Here is a 19,000-nt window from a genome sequence, read left to right on the forward strand (position 1 = left end):
CAAGTTATTTAATCTCCCAGTGAAATTTGCATCTTCTTTAAATAATGGTAATAATAGGGCCTCCCTGGTGGCGCAAGGGGTTAAGCTCCGCACTATGAAGTAATCCGCAGCCTCTGCAGTACAAGTTCAATCCCCAGCCAGTCAGAGAGAAATCCACATGATGAAGCAGACCTCTCCTTCTCACCTGCTGCTCCCCTCAGCAGTGTATTTCAGTAGATCTGCCTGTTCTGTTCCCCACTCTGTCTCTGTCCTCTCACCCCCCGCATCTCTGGCCTGTACCCCAGCTCTTGTATGCATAAATAAATAAATCTTTAAAAAATAATGGTAATAATAGAATCCACTTTCTGGATTTTTGCAAAAATTAAATAAATACCTGTGAAGTACTAGTATAATGCCTGGCATGAGTTACCCAATTTATAAATCCAAAGGTTCAAGTATTGTTACTTTGATAATATAATGGGCAAAGGGTGATGAAAAATGGTTAAAAGAGCAGTGTCTTGGAGACCTATTTTCTAGTCTCAGCTCTATCAACTACTAATTGTGTGAGATTTACAAAGGATCATCTTAATTCAAGTACTTGATTTTCTTAATAAGAGTGTTGCATAAAACAATGCTACTCAAATTTTACCAGTAAAACTCTCTATTAATACCTTTGTGGAAGTGAAATATAGAAAACAGATTTTAAAATGATGCTACTTCCTCCTACTATCACTGCCCAAACCCTCTAAGATATTTCTGGGCAAGACTGAGGCTGGTAGTTGAGTACCCTAGATTATAAGACCTCTACAGGTCTTTGATTCATGAATGAGTTTCCCTTTCAAAGTACGTTCGAACATTATGGTAAGCTAGTAAATGCTCAATAAATATTAGCTGTTGTCATTGTGTCTGTTGTTGATAATAACAATGAGAGCACTGCTGTGCTTATACCCTGACAGGCCACTTTATTCCTAAATACCTTCAACATATATATTTTTAGAGAGCCTACTATGTGCTCAGGTATTGGACAAATCTGGGCCATTTGAAGCATGTCTTGATTCTAACACAAGGACAATAAATTCTCTCCAGAGCCCAGTTGCAGCCATAAGTTCTTTTTTAAAAAAAATACATTTATTTATGCATACAAGAACTGGGGTATAGGCCAGAGGTGCAGGGAGTGAGAGGATTCACCAGAGACAGAGTGGGGAGCAGAATAGGCAGAGCTACTGAAATACACTGCTGAGGGGAGCAACGGGCGAGACAGGAGAGGTTTGCTGCGCCATGTGGGTAGCTCCTGGCCAGGCGGGGATCAAATTTGTGCTGCAGAGGCTGAGGATAGCTTCACAGTGCTGTGTTTAACCCCTTGCACCACCAGGGGGCCCTAGTCATAAGTTGTTAAGGAAGCTACTTCACTGACAGACATCCATAGGAACCTATTCCTATTCCGGGCTCATTCCAATGCTCCATTACTAACTTTTCTAAAGCAGAACTAGTCTCTGGCAACTAGCCATTTTCTTATTTAAGAATAGCATTGTAGAAGGCAACACTGAGTAAACATCCTGCCTTATCAAGCAAGAAGACTCAGTTTGAGATTAAGTCAACTCTGGGTGCCCAAGAGAATATAAAGAAACATCCCCTTTCTAGATAAATGATTGCTTATGTTTATCAGGATGGAAGAGAAAGTCAATGACGCCTTTCAGAGAGGTGTTCTTAAGAGTGGACAAAAATTCCTTAAGTTGTCTGTTGTCATGGTTGTTGTCATTAGTAAGGAGATATTTCTGGAAAGAAGATAAATTTATGCTTCAATTGAGTCATACCTGCACTTAGATTGTCTTCACTCACAAGTCTGTATGTTGGATGCTGGTTTATTAAGAAAACCAGTGAGGTTTCCTCATAGATCCTTTCCTTCACCAGATGTCACCATATATACTCCCCACAGTGGTTCTCTACTCTCCTATTTCTACATTGTTTTGTGTCCTTCCCATTGCTGTTCTTCAAAGACTGGTTCATGCAGAAGCAGGCAGGGCAAACACATTGGCAAGTTGACCCCACAGAGAAAGGGCACATAGGGTTCTCTCCAAAGCTCATTTTTAGAAATTTGCTAAGGAATTAATTGTGTCCCTAACCTCTAATGTGACTATATTTGGAAATAAGGCTTTTAGGACATAAAATTAATTAAGATTTGATGAGGCTATAAGGGTGGGGCCCTAGTTTGATAGGATTAGTGCCCTTAAAAAAAGGGACACTGGACAGCTGGCTCTTGGGCTCTCTCCATTATCATACGCACATGCTCAGAGAAAAGGCACATGAGGACACAGCAAGAAAGCTGTCATCCACGTAGTCAGAAAGAGATCTCAACAGAATTAAACCCTGCCAGCACCTTCATCATGGACTTTTCAGCTCCCAGAACTTAGAAGATGTGGCATTTTGTGTGGCGGCCTGAGCTGACAATGACAGATAGATTGTGTGGTTTTAGCAATTGTCTTACATGAGGCTTCAGGCTGCTGGACTGGCTGAAGAAATGTATGGGGCATTTTATCATCCCCTGGATGGGATGGTGACTTTTATGCTGGCAATTAAAAGCTGCTGCATTACATTCTTTGTAACTCTGAAAGCATTTGAATCCTGTCTGGCAATGTGCTTGTTCTTTGCAATGTGGCAAGAGTATCTTCAAAAGATTCTATGAGAGGGGCCTCCCCTGGTGGCGCAGCAGTTGAGCGCTGTGCTGCAAAGCTGCCCACAGCCTCTGCAGCGCTGGTTCGATCCCCGGCATATAAATAAATAAATAAATCTTTAAAAAAAATTCTATGAGACCAGGCTTTTGAGCACCTAGCTTGGTATATGAATGATCTCAGAAGGTTGGGGGGTTTTCTTTCCATCCTTGCTAACTAGATCAGAGTTTACCCCCAGGCTCCTCCACTGTAGGAGTAGGTGACAGGAGATAGTAGTGAAAACATAACTTCCAGTCCAAAACAAAATACATTAAAAATGTATAATAATGAATATGCATAATTCTCTGTTATAAGAGTAACATGGTATAACATACTCTGTGTAACAGTATTACATGCTCATTATAAAAAAAACCTGAAAAATTCATTCAGTATACAGAAGAAATTTTAAACTACCTATAATTCTACTGACTATATGCATTTTCCTTCCAGTGTTGTGTTTATATGTGTCTGTGAATGTGTGTGTATAGTTTTTTAACAGAATTGGGATAATGCCATACATAGCAGATCCTTGAATAATTTTTTTCCTTCAAAGTCAATTCATTATAGTGTAAAAAAAAATCCTGACCAATATTTATTCAAGAACCTACTTTCGTTATAGTACGTTTGACTTAAAGTCACAGTTTTCAAGATCCTGTCAATACCTTTCAAGAACAGTATCTATGTTAAGTGAGTGCTTACTGTGTAGTAATATAGCTTCCTTTGTTTTTTAACATTACCTACCGTGGGAATTTTGTGAAGTCACTAGGTCTTCCCCCCACCAATATTATTTTAATGATGTGTTTTGGATAAGAAGTAGGATTTATTGGTGGGTTTGACTAAGGAAAAAGCAACTCTGAGGCTATCATGAGTACAGCGCCTGCCATTTGTCCAGAGGGCATAGATTAAGGGTGTATTTGACCCCACAACCATCTGAGATGAGCCACTTTTCAACCATCATGTCTTCAAATTTGACCACATTAAATATGGCAAATCCCCTTTTGCTGGAGAAGTGGATCTTCTGGCAGCCAGGGAATTTGAACTTTGCCCTGCATAGAGCCTTAGACGCATATTCCTGTTATGCAGGTTGTGCAGAGGGACATGATGACTTGGCTAATGTGGACCCCAACCAATGTACCTGGGACTTTGCAAAGGTGCCCCACGCACCTGTCTGGAACCTAAACTTGAATCCAGCATGAGGTAAAACATGAATGTCCACAGGATATTGCCAAGGGCTGTCTACGAGGTACCTTAGGGCAACCCATGCAAACAATAGGCTGCCATCACGACCAAGGGGCTGCTCTTTGCAGCCATTGCACACCAGGCCCCACAGGGAAGAGTACACTTGACTTAACTGGTTGCAAATGTGACTTTTTTTAAATGTCATATGATTTTTAGCTAACATAGTAATATAAAATGCTAAGTGGTAAAAGCAAAGGGAATGATTGTAGCTTAACTTCCTGGTGTTCTTCATTTCTTATTGAATAATAGAAAATGCCCGACCCTAGAATGGGCTACCAAGAAAAACTGTAGAACAATTTTTCTCTAGAAAATTTAAGAAGAGGGCCTCCCCTGGTGGCGTAGGCGGTTGAGCGCAGTGCTATGAAGCTGTCCACAGCCTCTGTAGCGCCGGTTTGATCCCAGCCGCTAGCGAGAATCCCACATGGTGTGTGTGGCAGACCTTTCCTGTCTCTCTCACTGCTCCCCTGAGCAGTGTATTTCAGTCAGTCTGCCTGTTCTGTTCCCTGCTCTGTCTCTGGTGAATCCTCTAAGCCTCCCACGCATTTGGCTTGTTCCCTGGTTCCTGGATGCATGAATAAATAAATCTTAAAAAAAAAAAAAAAAAAGGGAAGGAAAACTTGAGAACAAAAGAATTCCATCCAGTGGAGTTGGCTTCAGCAGGTACTGAAGTAGCAGGTCAGTGTAATTATTTTAAAAACCAGGCATACTGATCATGTGAGGCTGTACTTAGTCACGAGAGTTTTTCATTCTTGTCCTTAATCCAGATTCATCCTCAAAAGGACAAAAGGATATATTGGCCTCTTTCTTTTAGAGTAGTGCCCAAAACCCTAGGTTGGTGAGTCCTACTCTTTCCATCATGTGTGTGAAGAAACTGAGGCTCAGAAAGCTTAGGGTTGGAGAGAACACCATGTTGAGAAAAGAACCCAGGAGCTGCCCTCCCCCTGCCCAACACACACACATACTTGCTCTCTGTGTCAGAATTTCAGCCTGCTATAACAGCACCGTAAACTGGGGGCTTATAAATGACAGACACGCACTCTCACAGTTCTGGAGACTGCAAAGCCCCAGTTCAAGGTGCCAATGGATTTGGCATCTGGTGAGAGCCCGCTTTCTGGTTGGTAGTTGCTGAATTCTAGCTGCGTCCTCATGTGTCAGAGGGGCGAGTGATCCCCCTGGAGTCTCTTTTATAGGGACACTGATGCCATTCATAAGGGCCTTGCACTGTCATCTAATCACCTCCCAAGGACCCCAACTCCTAATACCAGCACACTGGGGTTTATGTTTCAACATATGGATTTGCAGGGGAAGACATGAACTTTCAGTCTACAGTCCTCTAATTATTTTTTCAGGCATACAAAAAAGGATAGTCAAATAAGGCATGTACCTTGTGGCTCACAAACAAATTCAGAAATAAAAACATAAATTAAGACTTTGTGTCTTCCTTCCTCCCCACCTCACCCTCAAGTAGTGACCGCTCCTCTTAAGGTGCTATTCTTTATGACCAAGAAGATTATTATATCCTTACTACCTATGTGCATGTTAGATAGTATATGTTCTGTATATTTAAAATTTTATATATTTGCTGTCATCCTTTGGGACCCTTTTGCAACTTTTTTTTCATTCAACTTTTTCACATTGTACCCACATTTTAACGTCCGTGCTGTCCTTACATTATGGATATTTCTTTATTTTTTATTTTTTTAAATATTTTATTTTATATAATTCTTACATCATTTTTCATCTTTGTACAATGTATTCATTTCATTTTGGTTATATTCCCCATACAATTGCACCCCCCCCCATATTTTGACTCTAGTTCTTCCTCTCCCTGCCCCTCCCTAATTCCCCCACCCTCGTAGTGTGTTTCTGGTTTATAGTTGCTTGTTGATTTTGATTATTACTTTGCATTGATTAGTCTTTTTCCTGGTCTCTTATTTAGGTTTTCTCAATTCCTGCTATGAGTGAGACCATCCGGTATTTTTCTTTTTCTTTCTGACTTATTTCACTGAGCATGATCCTTTCTAGCTCCATCTATGTTGCTGCAAACTGCATGTGTTTATCTTTTTTAATTGCTGAGTAATATTCCATTGTGTATATGTACCTCATCTTCTTGATCCAGTCATCTATTTTTGGGCATTTGGGTTGTTTCCATAGCTTAGCTATTATAAATAGTGCTGCTATAAACAAAGGTGTGCAGGTGCCCTTTGGAAATACTGTTTCTGGGCCATTATGGATATTTAATATTTAATAATGTGTGTTTACCTATACTTAATCATGTTTGTAAATATGTGGGTGTTTTCACCATTGTAGTGGCACAGGCATGAGTAGTCTGCCACAGATCTGCTGATACTTCTGAGCTTTGCCCACTGAACTAAGTAGCCTGTGATGGTGGTTTCTCTCTCAATACTTGTAGATTCTATAGCATACCACTGGGCATGGTTCTGTGTAACTAAAAGTATGTTATCCTGGGGCACATGGAACAGAAACAGAGCAATAGTAAAATAGATTCAATGAGTCCAAAACAACTTGGCATGTGGAAATGCATGCAAGAAAATCCCTGCCAAAAAAGTGGAAGAGGGAAAAGAAGCTCCAGGAAAAAATGTGCTCCTGACCCCACCCTGTGCTCAGGTCTCAAAATCCTTTCCTGGAAGAGCTGTGAGGCCTATAGGAAATGAAGGCTCATACACTCAGATATTTATTGATCGGAACAGGTTGAGTCTGATGCTTCCTTTTTCATTTTGATCATTAAATTTTAAATGTCATGGATATTAAGGTTATGAAATATTTGACTAATTGCCTGGATCTGGACTTTTTTCCCCACCATTGTCTCTGATTTTTTTTTTGAATAGCTATTTATTAAAAAGAAGATTCTAGAAAACTTCAAATGACACTGTCGAACATTTTTTCATTTGAAGCTCCACTCTGCTTTCTGTTTCTAAGACCCTCAGAAAATGTTAAACATTTATCTTTCCAATTTGGCCCTCTTTACTATTAAGATTTTTGCCCTAAGTTTTGCATTTTTAATGAAGCTGAAATTAAAACTGCTCCCTTGACCCAACTACAAAGGCTCTTTCTTTAAGTAATAGCCTTACCCACATGAGAATCAAGCTTATTGGTCAACCGTCTACCACAGAAAATGAAATTCTCTAAATTTCAGTGAAATAATGTTTGTCTTTGGCCCTTCTTCACTAAAAGGGTGAAGGATTTAAGATACAAAGAAAACAGTTGAAATCTGGGCTCTTTTGGATGTGCTTTCTCCAAAGTAGGTCAGACTGTGTTACTATAAATCTTAACAATTCTCTTTTAATTCTTTCACTGGCAACCCTAGGGGGCGTGGAGGCTAGGGGGAGGGAAACACATCCAATTAATTAAAGAAAATCACAGCAGAAAAAGAAAGGGCCTGAAGTGCTGATGATCTACTTCTCCACCACCAAAGCGTTCATCAACATGAAAATTATTATCGAAAGAATTACTGATGGTGAGGCGATAATTATACAAAGGACGCTTCAGTAGCCTGCTAAGGTTGACCGCAAACATTCATCTGCCTCGTGGTATCTGAGAGGGAGGCTGACACAGCTCAGGAGAGAGGCCAAGAGGAACCTGGAATGACCCTCACCACTCGGAGCTTGACATACCATGGCAGAAAATCCAGAGGAGGATTCAGCAGAAACTTGCTAGAAGGCATAGAATTTAATGCAAGGGTGTGTGTGTGTGTGTGTGTGTGTGTGTGTGTGTGTGTGTGTGTGTGTGTGTAATATGAAAATACAGAAAGCCTTTACAATCTGATGTGCTTATTTTTCCTGAATCCAAATTCTCTCTTTCTTTGGCCTCTAACTTGTACTCCTACCTTAACCATGGAGTAGTATAATTGTTCCAAAGAGCAACTTTGCCAGAAAATAAATAACATAATTTCGCCACTTAATCAGAAGGTTGCCAGCTTAAGTTTTTATAATTATGTATTTGTGACTTCAAAAACTTTTGAACTCCTTTTCTAAATCATCACAGACCAGCAAATTCTGCTAATTTTTAGGGATTTTTAGAAGTGCCTCTACTTATTCTTTTACTACATCTGAGACTCTGCAAAGAATTATTCTAGAAAAATGACTCTTCATTAAGCTATCCTGGAAAAATCTGTTTCCAGTATTTCCCAATTAACCAATCCAGGACAACACTGTTACCATCAATAAATTTTTTCGCCTGTGCATCTAAAAGAGGTCCTTTTTTCACTCTTCACTGGGAGGGGATATTCCTCTTGTATTCTTTTGTTTTCTGTCTTCTAAGTTACTTCTTCATTGTATTCATCAGCCATTATCAAAAATATGCTGCCTAAGAAACAATCTGTAGCATAACAAAATATTTATTCTTGCTTTGGCATTTGCAGCCTGCTAGAGGGTTGACTGATCTGGGTTGAGCTCAGCCTGTTTGGCATCAAGCTGTGGGCCAGGACAAGGGCGACTCCATTTGTCTCTCATTCTGCTCAGATCAGTGGTGTCCTGAGGCAAGGTCTTCCTGAGGGGGTTAGGAGGAGCACAAATAACAAGCCCAACTCCACCGATGGATTGAAAGCCTGTGCTCACTTTTCATCCATTCGTGCCAAAGCAAATAAGCCAAACCCAACATCAGTGGAGCCAAAAAAACAAAGTCTACCTCTCATGGTAGGAACTGCAGACTCACATAATGTGATCTATCACTTTTATCTTTTTATTTTAAGTCTTTTCTATTTAAAAAGCATTAGTATATAACCCTTTTAGGAAACGTAGCAAAACAGACTCTGACAAACTTTGTGAACTCAAATGTTGGCTTTTCTAGTGACTGTCTGGGTAAATTTAGGGAGATTGTTAATCCTTTCCAGCCTCCAGTTCCTGAATTCATAGAATGGGAGCGCATTTATTTTAAATCACTGGTGGAGTAGACTAAATGAGATAGTGTACATATGACACTTAGCATAGTGAAATGTACATGACAAAATGTGCTAAAAAAAATAGTAACTGTTAATATTGGGCCATTTATTCAGCACACATTCATTGAAGATGGATACTTGCAGACCACTTTTCTATGTTCTGATGGTACAAAAATTAATGACACAGTCCCTGAAGGTGATGAGTACTAACTGTACCTGAAACTGGTAACAGTCACAAAGAGTGCATGGGCATCAAAGACATCTTTACAGACACATCACCCAAAGCATGTGAAGCAAAGATAAACAGCTGGGACTACATCAAATTAAAGAGCTTTTGCACAGCAAAAGAGACAATAACAAAACAAAGAGAAACCCCACCAACTGGGAGAACATTTTTGCACCCAACACTAATGATAAAGGACTGATCACAAAAATCTGCAAAGAGCTGATGAGACTCAACAACAACAAAAGAAAATAATCCAGTCAAAAAAATGGCAGAAGAGCTAAAAAGAAACTTCTCTCAAGAGGAAATGCAAATGGCCAACAGGCATATGAAAAAATGTTCAACATCACTTGTCATCAGGGAAATGCAAATCAAAACTACCATGAGATACCATCTTACACCAGTGAGAATGGCACATATTAAAAAAACGAGCAACAACAAATGTTGGCGAGGGTGTGGAGAAAAAGGAACTCTCCTGCACTGTTGTGGAGTGCAAACTGGTCAACCACTGTGGAAAGCTGTATGGAGATTTCTGGACCTACTAAACATAGAGCTTCCGTATGATCCAGCAATTCCACTCCTAGGTATTTACCCAAAGGACACAGAAACATCAATTCCAAAGAACACCTGCACCCCTATGTTTATATCAGCACTGTTTACAATAGCTAAGCTTTGGAAACAACCCAAATGCCCAAAAATAGATGACTGGATCAAGAAGATGTGGTACATATATACCATGAATATACTCAGCATTCAAAAAAGATAAACACATGCAATTGCAGCAACATGGATGGCGCTGGAAGGGATCATGCTCAGCGAAATAAGCCAAAAAGAAAAAGAAAAATACCGGATGGTCTCACTCATAGCAGGAATCTAAAAAACTTAAATAAGGGACCAGGAAATGAATAACTATAAGAAAGTGAAAATCAAAATCAACAAAAAACTATGAACCAGAGACACTTTTAGGGGGCGGGGGTGGAGGGGAGGATTGGGGTCAGAATGGGGGCTGCAATTGTATGGGAATATAACAAAAATTTATTAAAAAAAAAAAAAAAACAAAGAGTGCATGGGAAGAGCCACATAACCCAGTCTGGAGCATCAGAAAAAGTCTCCTGGTAGATATGACACACAAATAGAATCTTAGAAAATAAATGAGAGTTTGCCAGAAAGATGAGGAAGATGGTAGGTGGGTGTTCCAAGCACAGGAACAGACAAAAAGAATCTAGTGTGCTCAGAGGAATGGATCATCAATAGATTTGTGGGGAGGAAGGAGAGAAACTGGAGGAGACTGATTGGGACAGGGGACAAGTTCAGTTATCATAAGTTTGTTTTACTAAGAGGTTAGATTCTATCCCAGGGTCCATTAACCATCCAATAGTATTCAAATTAGAAGGACTCATTTAATTTCATCCTCTCCAATCTATATTAATGCTTCATGGTCTCACTGTGACCTGGTACAAAGAGAGGTCTGGAGTCTGCTGCAAGAGAGATCTTTGGCCACTGTTGCAGACATCTGGAGGAGGGTACCTTGGTTATACCTTCAATCCTATGAAATTTAACAAGGTTTAATGTCCAGCACTCTACTTGGCACTTGAGATCAGGTTTGGAGTGGTGTGAAAAGTATGAACAAACATGAGCTCTGCTTCTAGAGGTTTCCAATCAAAGGGTTCCAATCCAGCCAGAGGGAACCCAGAGTATGTCCCCTGGAATTACCCCAGCTGTCACATGAGCTTCCTTCCCTAACCCCACAACCTGTTCATCTTAGGCTATCTCTCCTTTGGAGGTTATGCTTCCTGGATTAGTAATCAGGGATCACCTCCACTGAACAGAAAGGACTAGAAGTACTTTGCTGAGTTTCATCCAGTGCTAACCTTTCCTCTCCACTTCTCTCTCCACTGGGAAAGAAGATGAATCAGCCTGGAAGGGTTGAGAAATAAAGGAAGGTTTGTACTCAGTATGTGTTGCCCTTCCTTTGGAGGTGGGGGTGGAGTACAAATAAACAGCTATGAAGTACAATTATGTACCTCATGAAATAGGGATTTTAAAAAGTTGATACTAGGAATGAATTAGTAATGGACCTCTGCTGAAGTTTTATAAATTGTACTTGTCACACCATTCAGTGGTCATTACACCTTTTTAATAATCTGCAAGAATTCGTTTTGTAATTGGCAAAAAATTCAGGATTTCAGGAAAAACTCTGCATTATGTGTTAGTCCAAGATTTTCCTTCTAAAAGAGGACAAGCTCTCCCCCTCTAGCATGCCCCAGCTCTTGGGGATCCCTCATGCTGCAGCATCCTCTCCCTGGATCCCACCTCTCTAGAGACTCCCAACCTTCAGGCAGAAGACTGCTCTGCTTCTGTCACCTGAGCTCACTCAGTTCTTTCTTACCTATTTAATGCCTAGACCTCAAAGCAAGCATTGTTCTCTTTTCTTGGGAATACTGAGTGCCATTTCATTTCCTCTCATCTCACCTCAAGGCATTTAGAGTCAAAGGTAAGAGACTCCTCAGACCTCCTTGCTACCCTAGCTCAGTGGCTCAATGGGCATGTTTCACCCTCTTTTGTGGATAATGATAGATCTGACTTCTTCCAGAAAGGTTTAGAGGTAGGCTCTGCTTGACCTGAGTCAAACAGAATCCAATTCTTTAATTCTATTTATTTCCTGTTGCCACTGCAACAACTTAACATAAAACTGGTAGTTGAAAACAACTCAAATAGATTATTGCACAGTTCCAAAATTGAAGCGAATTCTTGCCAAGTTAACATAAAGTGTCAGCAAGTTTGCAGTCTGTTCTGCAGGCTCTAGGAAGAACCCTTCTCCAACTTCTAGAGGCTGCCTCCAGTCTTTGACTTGTGACCCCTTCCTCCATCCTCATAACCAGCAAAGGCCAGCTGGGCTCTGCTAAAGCTGCATCACCTTGATGCTGACTCTCTTTCCTCCCTTTGTCACATTTCAAGACCCCATAATTACACTGGGCCACCTAGAAAATCCTCTTCTTCTGTTAAGCTGATTAATAACTTCAATTGTGCTTGCCTCCATAATTCCTCCTTGTCTTATGACATACCATATTCACAAGTTTCTAACATTAGGACTGGGACATGTTGAGGGGGGTGTGATTCTGACAGCACATTAAACAAGGTGAAGGAGATGTGCAAAACAAACATTTCCGAAGCATGGTTAATAGGATGAATACAATTGAAAACAGCCATTTGGTGGAAAGCTTCCAAATAGGAAGGGCAGGGGAAATACTGTAAAGAAGCATTTCATTTCCTCCACTTAACTTCTTTTATCCTTTCAGATTTCAAGTTGCCAAAAAGGTGGGGGCCTTTCCTTTGTTTATGGCTGTTGCTCTGACATGATAATGACAGTGAACTTCTCTAGTCTCTAAAGAGTGGGGAGGACAGATGAGACGGGAGATAAAGCCTGCCTTTCTTCCATTTGCCACCGGCCTATCAGAACTGTCATTTAACCTTGTTCTTGGGAGGTTTTCCTCATATATTCCACCAGGATGAGGCCATCTGCTTCCCGATCTGTAATTAGTCACACACTTGTGCCTGTGCTGTTATTGCACTCTGTTATTATGTTTGGGGTTTTAAAAGTATGATGTGTGCCTCCCTCTTTTAAATCAGGACGTCCTTAGACAATGGTATGTATTTTCGGTTTGATTTTTTTAACTCCAGCTCCACCAGTGCCTGAGACTTAGACATCATTCTAAAGAGTACAGGTGCTGGACTGCGAGGTCATTCTGGGGGATTAGTTGCTGACTGGTGAAGGCGCCTGGGGCAAAGATTGGAGTCGTGAGTGGCAGTGAGGCCACTTGCCTGCTCTCACCCCCTGGGAAGAAAGAGTTACTGCAAACAAGACATCTGAATCAATTCTCAAAATTTTTTGCAAGCTGCTGGGTTTTATAATCCCAGACAGTGTGAAAGCATTTCTAGGAGAAAGACAAGATAAGAATGGAGGATCTTAAGTTTAATGTGGGTAATTCTCACCATTCTGTCCTCAAAGGGAAAAATGCTGGTGGTAGGAGCGAAGCAGAGGAATGGGCAGGTTCTCACCTTAGGGGAGGGACAAGAAGTGCTGGGTTGTCACAGACAGGTGTTTGCTTCACAGCTTATAGGAGACAGAACAGGTAAAAACTAGAGTACTTTTTTTTTTTATTGACTTGGTATGGTGTTATGTGCTCTTGTTAAGAATTTTTCATCCTAGTCCTAACAACCAGAAGATCAACAAATCTTTTCCTGGTGGGAAAAGATACGAAACAGTTTCCCTTTTAAAGAATGTGCTGGGAGGGCCTCTCCGGTGGCACAGTGGTTGAGCGCTGGGTTGCGAAGCTGCCTGCAGCCTCTGCAGCGCCGGTTCGATCCCCGGCTGCTCCCCGGCCACCGGAGGAGGGTCCCACATGGCGCCCGCTGCTCCCCTCAGCAGTGTACTTCGGTCCTTCTGCCTGCTCTGCTCCCTGCTCTGGCTCTGGTGAATTCTCTCACTCTCCCGCGCTTCTGACTGTACCCAGTGCTTGTATAAATAAATAAAATAAAATCTTCAAATCCTTTAAAAAATAAAATAAAATAAATTTCTTTAAAAAAAATAAAGAATGTGCTGGGATAAACTCTCATCCCTCCCCACAACTCTAGCTTTCTCTATCCCCATCTCTATTTCTGGGGACTGGAGGAAGGGAGGCTGTTGAAGCACTGACCTGGGGTCACCTTCCTGCAGGAGCCACACTTCCAGCAGGATAGGCATCTTGCAGGCTGTGTCCCTGGGAGAGATGACATGGCAATTGCCGCTGCCCAGCCATTTTTTGGTAGAAAGGCAAGAGAAACTCAAACTAATACTCAGAATTCCCCTGTAGCAAAAGTAAATGCTGGGTGTAGTTACGGTTTCTAAAGTGACTATATCACATAGTGGCCTTGTGAAAAATTGAAAAGGAACCAAAAGCATAGAGGGTGACTAAATACAGCCATCTAATTACATCACTGTAAACAACTAAAGTCATTCATTTCTTACATCCTGCCAGAAATGTGTAATGCATATATAAGCAAATATGTGTAAATATTCTTTCTCTCCCCTTTTTATTTTTAATTTAAAAATTTTAATAGCATTTATTTTTTTAGGGGAGTGCTATGTTCATAGCAAAATTGAACAGAAGGTGCAGAAATACTTTCTTATACTTTCTTCCTCGACACGTGCAAAGTTGCCTCCATTATCAACGCCTGCCCCCTCTCACCACCAGGTGGTATATTTGTTATAAAGGATGGACCTGCATGGACACATCATATTACTAAAAGCCCATAGTTTACATTAGGGTCCACTCTTGGTATTAAATATTCTAAGGGTTTTGACAAATACATAATGTCGTGTATCCATCTTTATAGGATAATACAGAATAGTTTTACTAACCTAAAAATTCCCCCTGTTCTGCCTGTTCATCATTCCTCCTCTCTGACCTCTGGCAACCATTGATTTTTGTCCTATCTCCTTAGTTTTGTCTTTTTCCGGAATGTCAGATAGTTGGAAACATTCTTTTTTGTAGCCTTTCAGATTGGCTTCTCTCATTTAGTAATATGCATTTAAGGTTCCTGCTTATCTTTTCTTAGCTTGATAACTCATTTCTTTTTATCCCTGAATCATATTTTATTGACTGGATTACCACAGTTTATTTATCCATTCACCTCCTGAAGGACATCTCAGTTGCTTCCAAGTTTTGGCAATTATGAATAAAGCTACTCTAAGCATTGTGTGCAGGTTCCAGTGTGGACAGAAGGTATCAACACATTTGGGTCAATACCAAGGAGCCCGATTGCTGAGTTGTACAGTCTCCACTCTTTTTAACCCAAAAGCAGCATTCCGTATACAATATTCTGCATCTTGCTCTTTTCATTTATATTTTGGAAATCATTTCACATCAGTTCCAAAGAACTCTTAATGGTAGCTAAAAAACAAAGCATGAAAATAATCATGCTTCTAAGCTCCTCATAACCAGGTAACACAGATTTACCTTGGTAGCCTTCTATGATGTGTGGTCATGGAAGATGGAAATTCCTGATGAGAGAATGAAAAATGGTGTAAGCAGTTCATCACCCTTAAACAGAGACTTGGAGGCAACTTTCTGGAGGCAGAAACTTCTTTATGGGGCATACTGGATAGTCAGATGAAAGAATAAAGAGATAAAAAGAATAAAGGATCTGGAATCAGAACGTAGTTCAGACTCTGCTTCCTCTCTTACTAGCTGTGTGGCCTTGGATGCATCATGCAAGGAGCAGGATCCTGTTTCCTCATCTATAAAATAAAGCCAAGAAAAACACTTAGTTCACAGGTTTAGGAAAGAATCATATGAGATAATGCATGAGAGAGGGCTTGTAAAATGTCATGTGCTTGATGGCTCTATTCATTCTCTCAGCAATATTTACCAAGTGCCTGCCATGCATCACAGAGTTCCAGGGACAGGGATACCAGGTGCAAATATGTCAAATTCCCTCACATCAGTGGAGCTTATGTTCTCCTGGATGAAGAAAATAAACAAACAAACAAGTAGGATTTTTTTTTTAATTTTTTTTTTTAATAGAGGCATGTTTTATTTATTTATTTATTTGTTTGTTTTTGGTTTATACAAGCACTGGGTACAGTCAGAAGCGTGGGAGGGTGAGAGAATTCACCAGAGCCAGAGCGGGGAGCAGAGCAGGCAGAAGGACCGAAGTACACTGCTGAGGGGAGCAGCGGGCGGCAGGAGAGGTCTGCGCACCATGTGGGACCGTCCTCTGGTGGCCGGGGAGCAGCTGGGGATCGAACTGGCGCCGCAGAGGCCGCGGGCAGCTTCACAACCCAGCGCTCAACCGCTGCGCCACCGGGGAGGCCCACAAGTAGGATTTTGAGATGCTGTGCTGCAAAAGAAATAAAATGTGATTGTGAGTGGTTGGATGGGGTGCCCAAGTGAGATGGGAGGTCAGAAAGAATGCTTGTTCCAGGGCTCCCTGTAGAGCTGCACCCCACCCAATGCAAGGAAGGAAAGATGGGGAGGCTGTGTATAATTTCATGTGCCCTCCCAGTCTCTGGGAATGCCAGTCTCAGGGAGGAAAGTTGGTGGGAGGCAAATTCTAGCCTCTTTTTTCAAACTGAAAGACTCCCCCTGGATTTTCTCTGTCACGAGGCATGTGAGGAGATGATGGCACCACACAGAACAGCAGAGGCTGTGGGTCCATGTAACAATATTCTGGTCCATGAACAGATCTGGAGCAGGAGCTCAGGGAGAAGCCTCTCAGCTCTGTACCTTCCTTCTATACTGCCTCTGCAACTGGGCCAAGCCGCTTGTTTGTTTGTTTGCTTCTTCAGATTGCAAAACGTTTTATTTTCTGCCAACACTGCAAAACAGTATATTTGTGTGTGTGTGTGTGTGTTTGTGAAACGGTGTGCATTTTAAATGGAAGAAACCAAATTTTATATAAATGTATACACTTATATGACAGTATTTCTAAGCAGCTTGCTGCATTTGTAAGTGCCAAGAGAACAAAACAGCTTCTCAGATTCATCCTCCATTCAAAAGAAAAAGAGACTGGAGCAGCCCCAGGAGAGACAAGAGAGGGCCTGCTGCCTTCCCAAGCTGCAGAAAGCTCATCCAAGGGATACAAGCCTGGACTCCTATCTCAAAATGCCCAGAGGTTGCTGAGAAGCTCCCCCACTAAGTCTAAGTTATTCCCGGGCAACCTTGTGAGTTTGTAGTAATAACCATCCTCTATGGAAGAGTCAGGATATGCGAAGTACTCTGGCTAAATGTACTCCAGATTCCCTAATTCTTACAACAAACCTGCAGGGCTGTGCTTCCAAGGTGGATCTCAGTAACTAGAAGGCAGAGAGGAAATCAGAATGAGAATCTATACCATCTTTGAGCAAATCTGGGTTTAAATAGAATGATGTAACTTGACCGAAGACACACTGGGATCACAAAGACGCACTGGGATCCCAACACAGGTTATCTGATTCTAGATCCGGTATCTCTCAACCCATGGCCCTCTCTCTCTCTCTCTCTCTCTCTCTCTCTCTCTCTCTCCCACTTTCTCTCATATATATACAGGCACCAGTATCTTCAGATTGTAGTCTGCTGCTCAGCAACCCTACTAAAGACCACCCGGCTGACCTAGTTCCTAAGTAGTGTCTGTATTCCCAGTAACCTCTGGCTGCAGCTTGTAACACATCAGTGAGCCTGGCGTTATTTCTATTGCTGTTTCATTTGTGTCCGTGCCTCTGTCTACTGACCAGATTTGGCAAGAAGGAAGATCACGGTAGAAATCCATTTTGATCATTTTTCCCTCACGAACCATATATCAAAATTTAACTGTCCCAAAAGTAGATTAGGGTTTGCATAGGGATGGTTGAAATGGGAGGATTGGTAAGTAACCCTAATGATATAGTGTTTGTTTTTTTTAAGGAGTTTTTTTTTAAAAGATTTATTTATTTATTTATTTATTTATTTATTTATTTATTTATTTATACAAGAACCAGGGTACAGGCCAGATGCACGGGAGGGTGAGAGGATTCACCAGAGACAGAGCGGGGAGCAGAACAGGCAGACTGACGAAATATACTGCTGAGGGGAGCCGCAGGCGAGACAGGAGAGGCCTGCCGCACCATGTGGGACCCTTGTCCGCTGTGATAGAGCCCGTGCTGCAGAGGCTGCAGACAGTTTCACAGTGCTGCACTCGACTGCCTGCGCCACCAGGGGACACCCAGGGTTTTATTTTTGAGGTGATAAAAATGTTTGGGGATTACATAGTGGCATTGCTCTGAGACACTGTGAATGTACTAAAAACTACTGAACTGTACACATTAAATTGGTGGATTGAATGATGTGGCAGATATACCTCAATAAAATGTAAAAAAAAAAATCCTTACCTGTCTTATTCCTCATTTCTTCATGGCTATTAGGTTATTGGCCGTTGTGAATTTTAAGTGTCTACAAGTCTCTGATAGTTTTCCATCCTCCCTGAGGATGGGCTGGACTTAGTGACTCCATCCTAAGGAATGCACAAGCAAAAAGTGAGCAAGCCTAACATCTGAGCCTAGGTTACAAAAGGAATCATTTCCTGCCTCTCTCTCAAACCTCTGGCTCTTGAGAATAGACAGCAGCCATATTTTAAGTGTCCTCAGAGATCCCCATGGAGAGACACGTGTAGTGAAGACTGAGGCCTCCTGCCCAGGTCACATGAGTGAACTGTGGTGGAAGCATTTAAACCATGAGACAAATGCAGATAACCACAGCCCCAGCCGGCAGCTCAGCCCTGTCCTCATAAAAGACCAGGAGCCAGAACCACTGGTGAAGCTGCTCCCAACTTCTGGACCCATAGAAAATAGGAGCTAATGAATGCTAACTGACATAAGTTTTGGGACACTCTGTTCAACAGATAATATTAGATAATATTAGATATGGTATCATATATTATCAGAAAATTCATTAGGTTGTGAATTGGCTAACAATTAACCAATGTGAGCTAAAATTTGAACAAACACAGGTGGGTTAATGCTTTATCTTTCCAAGCACTTTTCTATGTTAACAAAGGAACCCTGGAGACGCAGTGCCCCAATTCAGAAATACCTTGAAAATCAATGGTGAGCATTTTAGACTTGGTGGTAGGCCTGTGGGGAGCTTATTTTTGGTCCAGGGCTGGGAACTTTCTGTGACTTTCTAATCATTCTACACAGCCTGTTCTTCCTAGGAGGGCCTCGACCCATTCCTCAAGTGGCCCCAAAACACAAATCCTGTCAGAGGCAACAGTGGGTAGGGACTCAATAATGTCACCACTGTTCCAGAGACATGAAAATGCTCCTCTGCCTCCAGGGCTAGAATTCCTTTCTTCTCACCAGATCCTTTTACTGTAGCTCATCTTCCATGAATAAAGGTCAATGCTCTCTCCTTTATCTCCTTCCCTGAGGGCTTTTTCCATTCCAGGTAAGTTGCA

General features: G+C 41.5%; 1 protein-coding gene and 1 non-coding gene across 16 annotated transcripts in view; both read right to left on the bottom strand.

The window, feature by feature from the left end:
• The window catches only part of NCKAP5 (NCK associated protein 5), a 1,249,968-nt gene that overhangs the window by 1,084,455 nt on the left and 146,513 nt on the right, over nucleotides 1–19,000 (bottom strand). The gene's annotated exons all lie outside the window — the stretch shown is intronic.
• On the bottom strand, nucleotides 3,918–4,048 carry LOC119256432 (small nucleolar RNA SNORA70). Its single transcript, XR_005127765.1, has one exon. It is a non-coding gene; the product is annotated as a small nucleolar RNA SNORA70 (small nucleolar RNA).

The sequence above is a fragment of the Talpa occidentalis genome, unplaced genomic scaffold (genome assembly GCF_014898055.3).
Source record: "Talpa occidentalis isolate TD23 unplaced genomic scaffold, MPIMG_talOcc4v2.1 talOcc4.3, whole genome shotgun sequence".
Classification (NCBI taxonomy): Eukaryota; Metazoa; Chordata; class Mammalia; order Eulipotyphla; family Talpidae; genus Talpa; species Talpa occidentalis.